The following is a 19,973-nucleotide window of genomic DNA, read 5'->3' on the forward strand; positions in this document are numbered from 1 at the left end:
AGAGTTGTTTTTGTTAAGATTAAATGAGTTAATAAATATAAAGCAGTCAAAACAATGGTGTCCAATAAGTGCTATATAAATGCTAAATGTTATTATTATTGTACCTTTCTTTTAGATACTTTAAATTACAGAGAAAAGGGTAGTCTTCTAGTGAAACTGTAGCTGATAGTTCAAAATCAACCTGCTGTTCTACCTAAGGAGCTGAGTTTTCCTTGAGAAATGTCCCGGGAAGAAACCACCGAGACTGTCACCCTGGTCTTTGGCCAGTGATTCCAAATATGCTGAACTGAATCCATTCTGCAGGAAACATGGTGGATGAGCCCACTGGGAGGGAACCCACCTCTTCTCTGCTGTCTGAACAAATGCAGAAGTTTTGTTTTATAAAACCACTTGGTACTGGAGAGCATGTTTTCCTACAGAGGATGTAAACTTGAAGTCACTTAAACTCTCATGTCATTTTTTTCCAGGAAGATGGAAGACGAACAAAACCATTCTGAAGTCAGTTAGCAATGCACAAGCTTATCAAAATGAAATACTGCCATAAAGAAGCAAAACTTGGTTTTAGAATTCTAAAGAACCTACCTATCAAGTAACAAAAGCAAAATGCCTTGCAGGATTCCCTGGGAGACTCCTCACCATCATGTCCAGCTGCCCAGTCACTGATCTCGAGGTGTTAATAACATAGAGGATTTGGTGGCACAGTCAGAGTCCCTGTGGAATGCTTTAGAGTTGCACTAGCTGACATGTATACAATTTAATTTATACCACCATTTCCATAAACATGACAGACCCTGCTGCTGTCTAGCAGGGAGAGGAAGCCACTCTGCTGCCCCAGATGGGCCCTAACAGCACTCCCCTCTTTGCTGTTTCACTGCTCAGCAATGGCCTCCTCAGATCATTTCCAAATTTCTTAGGAACTTAATAACGATGCTCTGAAAGGTTCTGTGTCACATGTATCAGGCTCTAGGGTTGGTCCTGATAACTAAAATGTAGATTTGAGTATATTGACTATCTGAAATCTGGCCTCTAAGAGCTTCCCTCAAGTTGTGGTGATAAGCAATGTAGTCTTTTTTTTTCCTTTTCTTTTCTTTTTTTTTTTTTTTTTTTTGAGACAGAGTGTCGCTTTGTTGCCCTGGCTAGAGTGAGTGCCGTGGTGTCAGCCTAGCTCACAGCAACCTCAAACTCCTGGGCTTAAGCGATCCTACTGCCTCAGCCTCCCAAGTAGCTGGGACTACAGGCATGTGCCACCATGCCCGCCTAATTTTTTCTATATATATTTTAGTTGGCCAGATAATTTCTTTCTATTTTTAGTAGAGACGGGGGTCTCGCTCTTGATCTGGCTGGTCTCGAACTCCTGACCTCGAGCTATCCACCCACCTCAGCCTCCCAGAGTGCTAGGATTACAGGCGTGAGCCACCGCGCCCTGCCAGCAATGTAGTCTTGAATGTATATTTACACACAGCTTTTTAGGAACACAATTCTTGGGCAAAATAACTGCAGTGTGTTCTAGTTTGCAAACCTACATGTTTGATTGTCACATAACATTAGAATTTAAAGATCATCCAGCCAATGCTTTTATTCTAGAGAGGAAGAAATGAAAATTCTGGGGAGCTAAGAAATATCCCAGTCTCACAACTTATTAATGTTTGTACAGAATTAGAAACCTGACCTTTCATTATATCTCTTCTGGTGAACACACAAGGCCAAAGGCAGTGTGATGCGATGGAAGGAGCCCCTGGCTAGGAATGAAGAGGGCTAGGTTCAATGCCAGTTCTTCCAGTAACTGTGTGACTTTAGATTAAACTTTTAACCTCTCTGGACCAATTTCTTTAACTATAAACTGATGGATTTGGTCTATAATTGTCCAATAAGATAGCTACTGGCCACACATGTAACTATTGAGCACTTGAAATGAGGGTAGTCCAAATTAACATTTTCTCTAAGTATAAAATACCCATTGAATTGCAAAGACTTAGTACCACAGAAAGAATGTAAAATACTTCATCACATAACAATTTTTATATGAAGTACATGTTGAAATGATAACATTTTGGATATATTGTGTTAAAACATATTACTAACATTATTTTTATTTGTTTCTTTTCCTTTTCTTAATGTGGTTACTAGCAAATTTAAAATTACCAGTATGGCTTGCATTATCTTTCTGCTGGACAGGTTACTCTAGAAGATCTCTCAGGTTTCTTTTAGGTCAGGGGTCAGCAAACTTTCTCTGCAAAGGACAAGATGGTAAATATTTTCCCCTTTTGCAAGCCATATGGTTTCTGTTGCAACCACTGAACTCTGCCCTTGTAGCACTAAGCAACTCTAGACAGTACATAACTGGCTGTGGCTACGTTTCAACAAAACTTGTTACCAAAAAAAGCGATGGGCCAGCTGTGGCCCACAAGCTAGCAGTAGTTTGCCATCTACATTCTATGGGTCTATTCGAGCTTTCTTCCACTCAACGTTTACTAAGAAGCCCTTATCTATTTTAAGATATGTAAAATAAGGACCCAGTCTCTGCTTTGAGTCTAGAGGAGAAGCCAGGAACATAAACACACAAGCCATCATGATACAGTGTGAACAACACTGTGATCTAGGGGATTAGAGAAGGCTTCTTAAGGGAGCAACAATTGAGTTAGTGTTCCGAAGAATGAGTAAGGAATAATTTTCCAGCTAAAAAAAGGTTTTATCTAGGGGAACATGCAAGCACACATGAGGGGACATGTGTGAATGAGGGGCAGGGGGAACTGTGGTGGAGATAGTGGGCAGTGAGGTGGGAAAGAGGAAAGGGACCAAACGATGAAGCGCCTCCCACGCCACTCTGAGAGCATATGCTTCTGTGATGATCATACCTATTAGACAGGAATTCCAAGGGTCAAAGCATGCCACCCTGGGATGAGCCCTGACGGTAGCACCAGCCGTGTAGGGCAGCCAGCCTGACAGGGTTTGGAGTGGCCCCAGAGAACCACAGAAGCAGCTGCACAAGTGATGAGTGGGCAATCTGCAGGTAACTAGATCTGTTTTGCATCAGGGGCTGAAAACCTAGCCCGACGCTGGCCACCAATAGGACCAAACAGCCTCAGCAGGTACTGTCCGCAGGCCTCAGACAGGAGCAGACAAGAAGGGGACAAGAAGTAGAAGAGAGGGAGGAAAGGAGTTGAAAGAATAAGAGAGTGAGGCAAACGCTAGATTCCCTAAAGAGGTCATAAACTACCAAATGCTGTAGGCGACCCTCAGAGGTGCTGGGCGGGAGGCTGCCAGGGGCTGGCAGGCTGAGGTCACAGGTTCTTGGCCCAAGCTGTGCATTGGAATCTCTTGTGTAATTGGAACTTAAAAAAAAATTATGAAGTGGATTAAAATGGCATGTCTTTATTTAAAACCATAAGTATATGTGAGGCATATGTGAAAGATAAAAGAGGAAAAGAAGGAAGGCCAGAAGAGAAGAAAGAAGAAAATGAAAACACAACTGCAGCCAAAAAAACAAAACCCCCAAAACAAAACAAACCCCGGCACTCCCCGCCCCCCCCACGCCCCCCGCCAGACCCACAGGCCCCACCCTGGAAACTCAGGGCCCAGGCATCAGTAATTTTAAAAGATAATTCCAGTGCACAAGTGGTTAAGTACGACTGGTTTGGCTGCCTAGGAGCTGAAGTGATACCCATGACTATTTGGCTGGTAAGAAGATACTCAAGAAAAGGCAGGCAAAGCAACACAGAATCGAAACCCAATTTCGTATGTGGGAACACAATTAAAATCACATGCTATAGTAATCCGCATATACTTATAGTTGGATAATTTTGTACTGTTGTATGTGAAATGCACAAGATGAAATGCGAGAATTTTCTGCATAGGTTTGACATGACTGAAACCAGATGTCTTCGCCAGGGTTTTTGGGCCCAGATATTCTGGGATCCTCTCTTTTTGTGGGATCATCAGCTCTTGGGAATGTGTCTCCTGGTGCCCAGGATTGCCAGTCAACTCAGAAAGTGGACTGTTGCTATAAAGTGAGTTGAAGCAGCTGCAGATAACCTGCAAAGCTTAAGCTCTGGTTTAGGATTTTTTTTCTTTTTCTGGTAGAACATAGATCCACACAAAAATATTTAATCAAGAGTATATAAATTCAAAAGCTCTTAAAAATAGTACTTTCCCTTTTTATAGTGACAGAATTATAAATTGACATTTCTCTGCCTTTTAAATCAAGAACAGAAAATACAAAACTATTTCAAAAGATTCAGCCTATCTGACTACCTTATTTTATATCACAACCGCCATTCCCTTTCTGCCTTCTTCCATTTTTTTTCCCCACAGCACTTCATCTTTTTCCATATTACAAAACTGGTAGTTACTTTTTTTGTCTCCTCCACCTCCCCTAGAATATAAGCTCCACAAGGGCAAAGTTGGTATCCATTTTATTCAGCCATATTCTTAGTGCCTAGCATTAATAAGGGTGCAATAAATGTTTGTTGAAAAATTGAACCAACTGTTTAAAAACTCTTGTTTTGGCTGGGCGCGGTGGCTCATGCCTGTAATCCTAGCACTCTGGGAGGCCAAGGCAGGTGGATCGTTTGAGCTCAGGAGTTCCAGACCAGCCTGAGCAAGAGGGAGACCCCGTCTCTACTAAAAAAAAAAAAAAAAAAAATTATAAAGAAATTATATGGACATCTCAAAATATATATGGAAAAAATTAGCCGGGCGTGGTGGCGCATGCCTGTAGCCCCAGCTACTCAGGAGGCTGAGGCAGGAGGATTGCTTGAGCCCAGGAGTTTGAGGTTGCTGTGAGCTAGGCTGATGCCATGGCACTCTAGCCTGGGCAACAAAGTGAGACTCTGTCTCAAAAAAAAAAAAAAGAAAGGAAAAGAAAAGAAAAAAAACCTCTTGTTTTTTAACATGTTGCAAAAATGTTTTAGAATAAGAAGGGTGATGTCTGATATCACTTTAAGATTATGTTTCATTAAGAAGCAAATTTAAGAAAAGATGTTGTAATTCTAATAAAGCTGTTTGAAATGAGTCCATAATACATAGATAGCAAGTGTAGGGATAAATTCAATTATGAATCTGGAAGAAATTGGGTGAAATTAGTCAATAGTTGGGTGAGGTGGCTCACCCCTGTAGTCCTAGCTACTTGGGAGGCTGAGGCAGTAGGATCACTGAAGCCCAGGAGTTTGAGGTTGCTGTGAGCTAGGCTGATGCCACGGCACTCTACCCAAGGTGACAGAGGGAGACATTGTCTCAAAAAAAAAAAAAAAAAAAAAAAAGTTGTAGAATTGCCTTTTGACTGAAAGAGGATCATCCTGGGATTTCATTCAGGTCTAGATCATGCTGATACACTTTCTCCTCTGCCCCAGAGAATGTTTGCTTTCTATAATTTGTAAGCAAACAGTTATAGATCCACTTGGGGCTTAAAAGCACAGTGGAAACTGCCTACAATAATTTCTTTATGACAAGTTGCTCCAAAGTCCCATAGTCCTGGAGCTAAGGTTTCTTGCAAACTTCTGACTCTAAAAGATTTATGGCAAAATTTAATCTGTGTGGGCCTGGGTAATCCCAGGTTAGTTTAAGCAGAGGATTATTGAGCACGGTATTTGACTATAGCTATGTTAAAAGCTAATGAGCAAAGTTCTTGACTGTAGAAGAGTGTTAGATTTCTTGACATTGTCATGCATTGTGATAACTTTCTAATAATGAAATACATGTCTACCATCATTAGGAATTTTGCATAATGCACTTATGCATTTCAGTAATTTTTTGAGTTTTAAGTGAAAAGTATTCACGTGGTGGGACTTACTTTCTTTTGTAAGAAGCCTTCCAATTTAGGCCCATGGCTGAGTCATTCCTTCTCACCTGTTGGCAGCTAACTGAATTTTACCAAATTACCGTGCTACCAAATGGTAATCTAGTCTTGGGGTGCTCTTCTATAATCCCAACCGATGAAGTGGTAGCACTAGCACTAAAACATTGATTTCAGTTCTACATCATAGTTAGTTGAGGGGGCTACAGCAAGAGGAGGGAGAAAAAAATGGAAAGATAGGAGATAGAAAGATGAACAAAGAAATAGAGAAAGACAGATATGTCAAGGCACAGTGAGAGTAATACACCATATAGGCTTTTGTGCACACACACATACCTATGCCCATGCACACAGTAATCCTAGAAAGAAAGGTAGAATCGCATAGAAGATATACTTTAATAGAATTTAGGGTTGTTGCTAAAGGCTTCTAAGGTCATTTCTTTTTTCCCCAAATACATACAGATGTGGGCATAACAACAATTAGTACTTGCAAAGTGAGCCAATACAATTAAATCAATAGTAGAAAGTTATCCATCCTTCCTCGAGATACACTGTTTAGGCATTAAGAAACACTCCATATCCTAGGTTTTTCTTAAGGTAAAGTCTTTCCAAATTACTTTGGTGATTATACCTACCAGAAGATGAAAGAATGCATTCAAATATCCTGGTGTCCTTGAATAAACCAAAGAAGATAAGATTAAAATAATGTTTTTAAAGTCATATATGAGATATATAGGCAGTGAGGGAGAATAAAGGAAGGAAATATGACTAATACAGAGAAAATTCAATGTAAAATTGTGCTAAAGAACCTCCATGCCTGCCCACACCTCCTTCCAGGGAATCTGCCTGCTCACCTTTGCTGACCAAGTGACCTACCTCTCCACTTCCACTCCAGGTGATGATGCCAAGAGGTGGTATCTGCTCTAGGTATTGCGGTGATGACTTGCCTGTGGTGAATAGAATGTAAGCTCCACAGGGGCAGACATTCTTATCTGTCTTTTTCACTGCCTTCACCCCAGCATCTAAAAGAGTCCTCACACGTTATTAGGTGTTCCATAAATACTTGGTGGATGAATGAATGAATGTGCCTTGCCCCAAACAGATGAGTTGTATAGATCTGAAATTTGAGAAAAAGAAAGTAATGAGGGCAAAGAGAGAAAGGACATCAGGGACTTGAATTGTAGCCAAAATTCATGGGCAAGTTTTCAGGAAATTGAAAAGAGATGGAGCTGAGAGAAAAAGACTAGAGCACGTACATAGAAAGATGCCACGGCGTGACAAGAGACTAAAAGGCTGCTCTGTACAAGCCTCGTTTCCCAGGAGGGTTCCTGAGTTTTGCTATGCACAGTATCTCATCCCTGCAGTGTCTTAAAAATACCCCCAACTTCAACACTGCCCTCGAGTTAACTTGAGTGATTCTCTGTTCCTTCTAATTATAAAAGTCCTGACTTAAGCAATAATGTATATGATACAGTAACAATGCCCGAAGATAAGATTATTATAACTACTTACATGAATATTAAAAGATGCCAAAATGGTATACAGAAATGATTAAAGCCTATGAAAACAGAAAAACAAAATATACAAAGTGAAACCAGTCTAGGGGTTAAGAATACCAAAAAATATTCATTCAGGCAACTAAAGATTGTTAAGTGTTTACTAGGTGCAGGCATTGTGCTAGCAACTGAAGACAGCAGCATAAAAAGACACGATGAACCCTCTTTAGGAATCCAAGGTCTAAAAGGGACACAGCAAGTACAATGAAGAACTAGAGAGGAGATCCAAACAGAGTGGGAAGGGAGCATGTGAAAGGGAGACATTTGAACTGAGATGTAAGTAAGTAGGATTTGCCAGCAATGAATGAGAAGATTCTGCAGAAAAATTGTACTAGAGATGTTGAGTGGGAGGAGGACATTCTAGGCAGGAGGAATAAGTGTGCAAATGCATAAAGGCAGAAAAAACCCACAATCGTGGAGTTAGGAGTCTGTGCAGTGTAAGAAAGGACCAGCAGAAGATGAAGCTGAACAGGTAGGCAGGGCTAGATGGTTGAGTGGAGATTTTATGCTGTAGGTGATTGGAGCCATAAAGAGTACTGAGTGCTAGGAAGATGTGATTACATTTGCACATGAGAAATTGCACCCTGGTGGGAGAGTGGGCTGAGTGGCGCCCAGGGATAGTTGGGGATGGGGGATTAAGGAGGTGGGGGGTGGTGGATGACAATGGTTTATGTGGAATCTAGGGCGGAAGTGGTGGAACTATGAACTATATGAGAGTTTTGGAGAAAAATCATTAAGACTTGATAAACTCAAGATCGATAGATTTGCATAGACAAAAAGGAAAAAAGATATGAGAAATAATCACAAAAATTTGTAAATAAATTTACAATTTCTAAAGAGAATTTACATACTTTCACTTAATCATCACTGTGGGAGAGCTACTGCTATTATCAAAACCCCCCATTTTGGAGAAAAGAACAAGTCTCAGAGAGCTCAAGTGGCTTGCCCAAGGTCACTCATCCTTAAGAAGCAGAGCCAGAGCTAAAATTTATTTTTTTCAACTTGAAGCCCATTCTTTTTTCCTCATTTGGGCCATCTCTATCAAAATCAGATGAACAGATATAAGACAGCATAGAAAAAGATTTCTCAGCGTAGCTTTACTATTGAAAAGGCAACAGCAACCACAAAAAGACAATAAAAAGGTGTAAACTTCTGTTGAAGTATTTTTACATAATTAAATTGATTTTTAATTTATTTATTAAACTGCTGAAAGAATTAAAACATTCAGGACTCAGAAATTGATTCTTTTATATATTAAATTTAAACATACTTTTTGTTTAAATTAAAAGGTAGGAGTCTTCATTTTTCTTATTTTCCCCTCTTTGAAGAAAAATGATATGTTATAGTTTTGTGAGCAAGGTTATCTTTCTTGTTGCAATTTTATACTCTATTTTTGAAAATGGCGTGTAATGCGTTTCATAGTGCCCTTGTAGCCTGTTTCTGATGATGCTGAACTGAGTCTTTGCATAACACTGCTCTTCTAAAGAACATCATATTCTTTACCAACATTCAATTCACTAATCTTTATGATGTCCCTGGCATTTCAACAGACATCAGGAAGTTTTATTCCCTCCTTGCAAATAGAGAAACTCAGTCTAAAGTGGTTAAATCTGTTTCTAAGAGTTTTACAAAGGACATCAATGCCATTCTTTTTTAATCTACTAGAATACTCAAACTCCAACTGAAAAAAAGTGGTTTTCCTTTTTCAGATTCAGATTCATGTTCATTTAACCTATAGTGAATGCCTACTATGAGCTGGGTACTGTGTATGTTATTTTGTCTAATCTTCAGGAATTCGTTAGTCTTTTATCTACGTAGATAATGATTAATGGCATTAATTTAGTAGAAGGGAGATGCATTAATTGATTTATTTTCTTAGGGGAAGGTGAATTTTTTTTCTCACTTTATGTAGAAATTGACTTGCATTTACAGAAAAAGTAAATACAAAAATTATGTGTATAGCTAAAAGATGTGATTGTTAAAATAAAATATTAATTCTGAGACAACTTTTCATTTAAGTGTGTTCTAAAAAACTCGAGTAACTTATGCAACTTTCTTTAATTTTTGTACTGTATTTTGAAATTTTAATGCCTAAAATGGTTTATGGCTCAGGGAAATTTTTCAGAGGCAATAACCACCATTTTAAACTGGTTTCTCTAGTTGCAAGGTCAGAGGAATCCACTAGGGGGCGTGCAAAACTGTCATTTCCAAAAGTATTTTGAAATTACCGAATCAGAATTAGAGCTGGAAGTGACCCAAAGGTCATTGAATCCAAACTTCATATTTTGTGGATGTAAAAACTGAGATTCAATGAGATTATCTGATTTGCCAAAGATCACACAGCCACCTGTAAATCTATAAGAGACAGCTTAGAGGTCAAGCTTTCTTGCTCCTGTCCACCCCATATTCTTCCTGGCAGTTGTCAGCTTTCAGTTCTTTCTGTAGCATCACTTGTCATTTATCATCACTTAGTAAACCATGTCATTGAATTTCCCATTCTCCTAACTTTTGCCTCCTACATGGAAAAACCTGGAGACCTGTGTTAAGTGTCTTGGAACTTCTTCTGTGGGACTAGTGATATTAAATAGTAACATTTTGAAGCCATGAGCTCTCCCTATTGTGTCATTATTCAGCAAGGAAATCATCATCATCTCAAATATACGTTCTGTAAATACTGTAGTTTGGCATTGCTTTGATTTCTTTAACTATTCATTGTTTTGATTGCTTTGATTGCTTTGATTGCTTTATTTTTTCCCCATGGATATTACAATTTTATTTATTTATTTATTTATAACTAGCAAGTAAAAAATATGTATATTTATGGTGTATGACATAATGTTTTGAGATATACATAGTGTAATGGCTAAATCAATTTATTTAACATATGCATGTGTTAACATAGCATTAGCTCACATACACTTAAAATCTACTCTCTTAGCAATTTTCAAATATGCACTGTATTGTTATTAACTATAGTCACCATTATGTACAATAGATCTCTTGTACTTATTCCAATCTAACTGAAATTAACCTATTTGACAAATACTGAAACTCTCCTCTTTTAGATTTATAGTCTAGAGAAACTTGTGTACATATACACCAAGAGACGTGAATAAAAATGTCTTTAGTAGCATTGTTCATAAAGAGACAACTGGAAACAGTCCAATTATCCATCAACAGTAGCATGGATAACTACATTGTGGTGTACTCATACAATGGAATACTACGGGGTAGCAAAAGTGAATAAATTACAGCTTCAAATATCAGTGGTTGATGAATCTTAACATGTTGAACAAAAAAGTAAATCACACAAACCTAAATATGTATGATTTCATTTACATAAATTGTAATAGCAGGAATAATTAGACAATATATTGCTTAGGGACACACGTGTATGATCAAACAATAAAAGCAAGCAATGATTAAGAAAGTTTCAATACATGGTTACCTACGGGTAGGCTGGGAGGGGGAAAAAAGCAGGGAGGATGTAAGGGAAACTTCTAAGGTACTGGTGAGATTCCATTTCTTAAGATGGATGGTAGGTACATAGCTATTCTTTTATGCTTCTTTAAATGGCACGTACACATATATACATTCTTATGGTAATATGATATATTTTGTAGTAAGAAAGTTTAAACAATAAAAACCTAAAATTTTCTGAATTAACTGGGAAATTCTATATTGCCATTAAAAAGAAACACATTTTTAAAAACTTTTTCATTTGGTATCAAAGCTTGGTTTTTAATTTATATATAAAAACATACTGAGAGTTAAACATAATATAAAATATTGCAGTAAGAACCATGTTGTAAGAAATGTACTTTTTCTAACCGTATTTCTTTTTTTTTTTTTTTTGAGACAGAGTCTCACTCTGTTGCCCAGGCTAGAGTGAGTGCCGTGGCATCAGCCTAGCTCACAGCAACCTCAAACTCCTGAGCTCAAGGGATCCTCCTGTCTCAGCCTCCCGAGTAGTTGGGACTACAGGCATGCACCACCATGCCCGGCTAATTTTTTCTATATATATTTTTAGCTGTCCATATAATTTCTTTCTATTTTTAGTAGAGACGGGGTCTCGCTCTTGCTCAGGCTGGTCTCGAACTCCTGAGCTCAAATGATCCGCCCACCTCGGCCTCCCAGAGTGCTAGGATTACAGGCGTGAGCCACCGCGCCCGGCCTAACAGTATTTCTTTAGGCGGTGGCTCATGCCTGTAATCCTAGCACTTTGGGAGGCCGGGGCGGGAGGATCGCTCGAGGTCAGGAGTTCGAGACCAGCCTGAGCAAGAGAGAGACCCTGTCTCTACTGAAAATAAAAAGAAATGATCTGGACAGCTAAAAATATATAGAAAAAAATTAGCCGGGCATGGTGGCACATACCTTTAGTCCCAGCTACTCGGGAGGCTGAGGCAGTAGGATTGCTTGAGCCCAGGAGTTTGAGATTGCTGTGAGCTAGGCTGACACCACGGCACTCTAGCCTGGGCAACAGAGTGAGACTCTGTATCAAAAAAAAAAAAAAAAGAAATACACTTAGGTAGGCTAATATGGCCAAGTTTGATGTTATTTGATATAGCTATATTTATATTGGGCCAATATATTTAAAAAATGAAACATCCTCTTTTTATTGATGTTTCAGGAAATATGACATCATATCTGGTAAGCCTTACATTGAAAACCAAATCAACTTGGTAATTTTTTCCTTTGTTTTTGGTGTGATATTATAAAAACGAAAGTTCTTAAAAAAAACAATAGATACATTCTATTATCCAATTTAACATATCTTCAGTCATATGGGTAACTGAAATTTGTTTTTGCTGATAGTAACATAGCCTTAAAATAAACAGGTATGTGTGCATTTTTAAAACTTTATAAGGAAATGATTTTCTATTACCATGTGTGTACTTATTGTAGATTATTATATTATATGAATATCTAGTTATTTTGTTTAGATCTGCAAAAGTAAAGTCAAAACCTTTTGGCTGAAGGATGAAGCAATTCTCTGTGTCAATTCCTAGGGGAATAGGTAGGTCTTTAGGCAGGCAACTGAGCGTTCAGGCTCCAGGTATGGGCTGATAGGTGACAGGGCTGGATCTCTCTCTTCATTTAGACTTCAACTACAGACATTCTGGTTATTCTAACAGAATGGATCTGGGATTTCATATCAATCTTGGGCTCAACTAAATCCTCCGCAGAGTCATCTTATACCTGCTCCCGTGAGATGGGAGGGGAATGTTTTGTGCACCCCCCCCCCCAGGGGAGGGGATATTTTCAAACCCACTATCAAGGTAGATGAGGGAGGACTCAGAGAACAATTTAAAGAGCTTGGCGTGTGGCCCTGGAATCAGGAGGAATCAGGAAACTGTCACCTGTCTGAAAACATCTAAGTGGGAGGAGGCTTGGTGAAGGGGTGTGTAGAGTAAGAGAGTAAGTAGAGCTGGTGTGATGGTTAATTTTGCCTGTTGACTTGACTGGGCCACAGGGCTCCCAGATATTTGGTCAAACATTATTCTGGATGTGTCTGTGAGAGTTTCCGGATGAGATTAATATTTTAATTGGTCGATTGAGTAAAGCAGATTGCCCTTCCTAATGGTTGGGTAGGCTCCATCCAATCAATTGAAGGCCTGAATAGAACAAAGAGACTGACCCTCCCAGTAACTGAGAAGGAATTCCTCCTGCCTGATTGCCTTTGAACTGGAATGTCAGTTTTTTTCCTACCTTTGGGCTTGAACTGAAACATGAGCTCTTCCTGGGTCTCTCTCTAGCTTGCTGACTGTAGATCTTAGGACTTGTCAAGCTCCACAATTGCATATTGCATGAGCCAATTCTTTATAATCTCTCTCTCTCTCTGAATATATACGTTCTGTTTCTCTGGAGAACCCTAATACAGTTGGGGATAAGGGTCTATGGGACAAACATACAGGTTTCCTGTGGGATGCATGTGGATTACATTAAGAAGAGCTGGATTTTGGTTATCTTCAAAGGGACTTCACCAAAACAGCCTTTCTAAAGAGTGGCACTGTGGGCCATCTAAAGCTTCAAGCTGAGGTGAGGTGGGTGGGATGAAAGTGGTGGAGAAAGCAATGGTCAGCTGGAGATTATTTTTCTATGAAGAGAAACTGGAGGTAGGAGGTCCTCAGAAATGGGAAGTCAGAAAGGTCACTACACCAGCCACAGATCATTGCCCTTGTCCTCTAATCCACCTTCTCCATTGACTGGACCATGGAAGAGCAGCAAATAGCAGCCAGAAAGTATAGAAGGAAGTGGAGGTAGTCAGAGGAAATACTCGCCTTTGCCCACATGCCACACCCCCACCCTGGCCTTTCCCATTTGGGGCTTGCAAGCTTGATTTGGGCCCCAGGATGGCAATGGGAGCATGAGGAGAAACATTGAATCAAATGAGAACATAACGTTTTGATATTAGATGGCACTGGGCTTCTTAATATCTGGCAGTAACCAGAAAAGCTAGGATCTGAGCCCCGGATGTCATCCAAGAATGGATAAGGATACTTGGACAGTGAACATTTGAAGGAGCAGTGGAGAAAGCAGTAAAGTTGCCTTCTTTTGCCCCTCACTGAGTCCAACACATTCAATGAACCAATTACACACAGTTAGCCAAAAAAAAAAAAAAAAAAAAGAGCCCCAGTGAGCCTGCATTTTTGAAGTGCCAATTTGCAAAACTCTTTGTAACTGCCATGATATTCTATTCCTAAAATTATAGTGAAGAGCTAAAAGTTCCCTTGAGATTTAAGCCCCAGGGGATTCTCTCTTTGTCTCCTTTTTTTTCTCCAATGACTCTGCAATAGGCTAGCAAACTCATTTCCTGAATCAATTAGATGATTCAAATTTCTCATCTCTGAAGTAGAGCCTTAAAATTCTTTAAGCAGAGATTGATTATCATAGCTTTGTATGTATCATTGCAATAATGTATGCATCAGAATGACACAAAGACTTAATGAACCAACAAGGTATGTGATTAATTAAGGGTGGTGGGAGTCTGTCGAAGAGGAGGAAGATGTCTTGGCAGGAATCTAAATGTTTTTTATCAAGTGAATAAGACGTCCTCATGAGATCCATTTTGTCCTAAAAAAAGGTGACTTGTAGGGCTATATTCTTCAAACACTGCCCCTATTTCCAGAAAACAATATCTTTACCCCTAAGTATTCATAACAATCCCTCAGCTTTTTGCTACTTTTTGTCAGTCAGCAAAGTTCTTTGATAAAATGTTGTCAGATCATCAACCCACAAGCTATAAACCACCTACCCACCAGCTCTGTTCTTCAACACTAATTTTCTTTTAATGCCTGTTTGTTTGTCAGGGAGGGGGAACAGGGAGCTGTTTTGATGATTTATAGCATCTGTGTAATCTCCAAGACTTGATTCGTTTAAATATTAGGTCTGTTATTCCAAAAGCACTTTGCAAATCAGTGAATACCTGTTTCTTCAAATTGAACTGAAGGAATGATTTATCCCTTGGTTTCTTCTCATTTGCTTGAAAGTAGAGACTGAGAAAACATCAAAATGGGGGGCACCTGTCGTGCCAGTTTGAACACTCAAATAGAGTCGCAGCCTCCTAGATTAGTCATCCAGTTTTGGTTTTCCAAGTAGCCTCTGCATTCTCAGGACATAGTGAATGGGCAGAATTTCAGGACTACCGGTCTCATCTTCTTGAATTTTCCACAGGATGCTACTGTCATATTTCTGCACCATAAATCTTTGACGTTTAAAGAAGAGCTTCTTCCTTCTGCTTCCATTCTCACTTTCTAAGCCTCAGGGAGAATTCCCTCTACAACTTCTCACATGCAGATAGAATGCTAATGTCTTTTGGTTACAAGTCATTTTTTTCAAAGTGAAATTTAAGAACTTCAGAATTATCCGTAATAATTGAGACCCTCACAAAGAACTCAGTGGGTACTTTCTTTTGCACCTTAGAAGCTGAAGCTCGGTTAGTGTATACACGACTTTATCTCTTTGGGTCACATATTGTACTGCAACATCATTATACCTTGTTGTACTTCTAGCCCAGTGGAGTTGAAAGAATCTTTCCTTTTGGTTTGTTTTCACTTCAGTTTAGACAAAGGGTCGGTAATCTTTTGGGCCTAAAAGACAACATTGAAGCTGTTGATGTAGAGAAGTAGGTAGAGAGAAAAATGAAAAAAACAGAAAGTAATTGAATTGAGTGAGAGTAAGGGAAAAAAGCAAGTAGAGAGGAACAGAAGAACTAAGGGAGAGAAAGAGAAATAGAGATGGGAGAGTTTGTGTGGAAGACTGGCATGTTATGAGTATTGCACGTAGGGGTGAGAGAAAACTTCCCCTTTACCCTCTGAAAGTTCGTTGAAAATTAACTGACAAAAGACAGATTAGTAGGAGAAGAGGTGGGCGGGGCACAGTGGCTCACAACTGTAATCCTAGCACTCTGGGATGCCAAGGCGAGAGGACCTCTTGAGCTCAGAAGTTAGAGACCAGCCTGAGCAAGAGCAAGACGCCATCTCTGCTAAAAATAGAAAAATTAGCTAGGCATAGTGGTGAGCACCTGTAGTCCCAGCTACTTGGGAGGCTGAGGCAGGAGGATCACTTGAGCCCAGGAGTTTGAGGTTGCGGTGCGCTACAGTGATGCCACGGCACTCTGCCTGGGGCGACAGAGTGAGACTCTGTCTAATGAAAAAAAAAAAAAAAAATAGGAGAAAAGGCATACAGATTTATTAACATCAATGGGAGAAAATTCACAGAGTGATCACCCCAAACTCTCAATGGGATACAGAAGCTTATAAATCCTTTTTTATAAGGGAAGGAGGGGATGGGGGTTGCAGATATTTTGTGAAGGGCAGTAAATGATTATTACAAAGAATAAATGGACCAGGGAGACAGATATTAACTTGTAAGCGATTTTCTTTGAAATCTGAGTAAGCCCAAGAGGCAGGCATTATTTTGTGAAAAAGTCCATCCAGGTATGGTTGCATTCCTGTCTTTTTTTCTGCAATAGATGGGACTTCAGGGAAGGGATAGAAGGCAATTGTGTTTTTTTTAGTAAGAAGCTTTCTTGATCAGGTAAGGACATTTTAGAGAATTCTTCTCTTTTCTTGGACATAATGAGAAACAAGACAGGTTAGGAGGACCTTGATTCCAGAGCTTATTCCTGAGGACTTTTAGTTTTTAAAATTATGCCAAGTGCCATACTTGGGAAATCATTTCTGTACCCTAACATACAAATGCCAGAGATGATCCATGGCCTAATTTTAGCTAATAAAAAGCACAAGTTTTTTGCACATTCTCATAATGTGGAAATCATTAGAACATTTCATTTCCCTAGGTGCATTTGATATTTTTGGCTTCAGTCATTTTATTTTTGGAAGGAAAAAGTGATATATACTCTTGGTTTTTAAGAAAATTACATTAAATGGGTAAATAGTGTTGACCTAAAGGGAAAAAGTGAGGCAAACTTTACAAGTAGGGAGTTTATTTGAGCCAAGTTTGAGAACTGCAACCTGAGAGCGTAAATTCAAGTTGCCCTAAATATATGCTTCTATTAACAGCAGTTACAAGCAGGTCTTTTAAGGAAAAAAGGAGGCAGTTCCATCTAGAATTTACATTAAAATAACATAAGCTATGATTGGATATACATTGTTTTTTTGTATCACAAATTTTAGGAACATGAAGATAATGGGTAAGGCAGCTAGTCAGGAACACAATGCCTTTAAACAATTGCCCCTAGGCATGAGTGCTGGGGGACATGACTGAAGTCCCATACTCACATCTTTTTGGGCCTGATAAATTTTGTATACCTTGGGGCTGGAGCATGGAGACACATGCCAGTAATCCAAGATGCTCAGGAAGCTGAAGCCTGAGGATAGTTTCAGTTTTTCAGTTATTATTTCCCCCCTTTGATCAAAATATTTTTCTTCTGAAAGCATTGATGGTCAAAATTTTAGATGTAAATTTGTTCCACACCACTAGTAAGACTTATTCCCAGGTAATCTTGTCCCATGTCAGAGGGAAAGAAGAGAGGCACCACGGCATAAGAATTTAGAGCCTGAATTGATTGAGAACACAAAGGGATAGAGCAATGGGATCTTAATCAAGGCACTCACTTACAATGGAGCCAAGGCACATTGGATCATTTCTAAGCGTCTAGCCATCATGATTATTTTTTTTTGTCGTAGACTTTAGACATCTAGAAATACAAAGCACAATTTAAGAACAAAAAATATGACACATATAAGGACAGTTATTAACAAAACAATTTTTGAAATCCAGATCTGAAAAGTGTTCCCATTCCTGACAGTAACCAAGTAAATATTTTGTCTTTTTCTTGTCCTGGTCTGAACAACAAGGTATTGAAGATCTCCAGTGAGGAAGATGTCCGCTCAGGTGGGGCTGCCCTGATTATGATCCCTTCCAATGTGATCGAAAGGAGTCCTTTATTTGATGGCATTTTACAATAAACAAAATCTCCAGGTTGGAGACCATGATCTTTGATGTTTTTGTCTTCAAGGAGCTCTCTGTTAAAAGAATGCTTAATTAATTTACGATTTTTAGTGAGAAACTTATAAGGCCTTGGCAATAATGAAGAATATTACTTTTAAGGACTAGTTCACAGGCTTCTTCATCTAGGCATACGGGCTTTCCTATTATTATTTCAAAGGGAGAAAGCTGATGTTTTCCAAATGGGGTAGAATCTAAGTTAAGCAAATGAAACAGCCTTTGGTTAGGGAATGTTAAAAGTTTCTGTAAGCTTTGCCAGCTGATTTTTTTTATCATCCAATTTACACATTCCACCAGTCTGGAAGACTGAGGGTGGTATACACAATGGAAATGCTGACCCATCCAATCTCAATAAGCTTTGACCACACAATGTAAGATTGCCATAAACCTTTTATAACCTCTTACAAGTTTTTCCATTCTCTTTCTTTCCCTAACTTTCTATATCCATTCAGTTTTATCTATCATTCTTTCTCTTATCCCTTCAACTTAAAACAACCTTTAAAAACTTCTCGACAAAATTACTTTGGCTTTAACAAAACCCACACTCCCATGGCTTCTTTATAATCCTCTTTACTGAAAACGTATCCTATTTTTCTTATACACTCTGTACATGGAATTATTTCTCTTATATTTAGTAGTTTCAATTACATATAATAACTACAATTTTAACTCTTAGTAACCTTAATTTCTAGTGAAAAACCTAGGAATTGATGTTGAACTGTTTCATATAAGTATTTGTCAATGAAAACTATTTCATAATTTTTTTAGAAAGATGTTTCCTCAATTTTTTGTTTATGAACAATCTAAATATGTCTAGTTTTCTTTTTCTTTTTTTAAATATTAATATTTTGTAGAGATAGGGTGTCACTATGTTGCTTAGGCTGGTCTTGAACTCCTGACCTCAAGTGATCCTCCACCTCAGCCTGCCAAATTGCGAGAATTACAGGTATGAGTCACTGTGCCTACTTAGCTTTTCTATACCATATGAAAATAAGATACCAGTGCTCGCTTCGGCAGCACATATACTAAAATTGGAACGATACAGAGAAGATTAGCAATAAAAAAAAAAAAAAGAAAGAAAAGATACCAAAGTATGTATACTTAAATTTATGTTTAATGATTAATGTTTCAGTATTTTAACTTACTTAGAGATGATTCATTTCATGAATATCTACCACTTAATCCTAACATGATGTTAAGTTACTGAAAAAGATTTTTGAAACTATGAAAAGCTCATTTATAAACTTTTATCTCATCTACATTCATTTAATTTACTCATTATTAAAAATTATGCTTGAATTGTTCATTAAGCAAAGCTAGCCATCATCTCAAGTCATTTCTTTGTTAATCATTTTTACAGCCCAAGAATGATTGGCAGGCCCCACCTAAGCAAAAATTCTAACGTTAAATACATGGGAATTACAGGCTCATGCCTGTAATTCTAGCACTCTGGGAGGCCGAGACGGGTGGATCTCTCAAGGTCAGGAGTTCAAGACCAGCCTGAGCAAAAGCGAGACACCGTCTCTACTAAAAATATAAAGAAATTATCTGGCCAACTAAAAATATATATAGAAAAAATTAGCCGGGCATGGTGGCGCATGCCTGTAGTACCAGCTACTCAGGAGGCTGAGGCAGTAGGATCGCTTAAGCCCAGGAGTTTGAGGTTGCTGTGAGCTAGGCTGATGCCACGGCACTCACTCTAGCCCGGGCAACAGAGTGAGACTCTGTCTCAAAAAAAAAAAAAAAAAAAAAAATACATGGGTATTTTGCTGATCCGAAGACACAGCTGATTACATTAAACCAAGTATATTAAACCAGACTTTTTTTTGTTTTTTTGTTTTTGAGATGGGGTCTCACTCTGTCACCCAGGCTGGAGTGTAGTGGTGCAATCATAGCTCACTGTAACCTCAAACCCCTAGGCTCAAGTGAATTTCCTGCCTTAGCCTCCCAAGTAGCTAGGACTATAGGTATATACCACCACATCCAGCTAATTTGTTTTTGTTTTTTGTAGAGACAGGGTCTTACTATATTTTCTAGGTTGGCCTCATACTCCTGGCTCCAAGCAATCCTCCCATCTCAGCTTCCTGAGTAGCTGGAATTACAGGTGTGAGCCACCATGTCACCATGCCTGGCTATAAACTAGTTTTATTTAC

General features: G+C 38.8%; 1 pseudogene; it reads left to right on the top strand.

Annotated features, from left to right (window-relative positions):
* Positions 1-18,821: 18,821 nt before the first annotated feature.
* LOC138398508 (U6 spliceosomal RNA) lies at positions 18,822-18,877 on the top strand (annotated as a pseudogene).
* The last annotated feature ends 1,096 nt before the right edge of the window (positions 18,878-19,973 follow it).

The sequence above is a fragment of the Eulemur rufifrons genome, chromosome 17, assembly GCF_041146395.1.
Source record: "Eulemur rufifrons isolate Redbay chromosome 17, OSU_ERuf_1, whole genome shotgun sequence".
Taxonomy (NCBI): domain Eukaryota; kingdom Metazoa; phylum Chordata; class Mammalia; order Primates; family Lemuridae; genus Eulemur; species Eulemur rufifrons.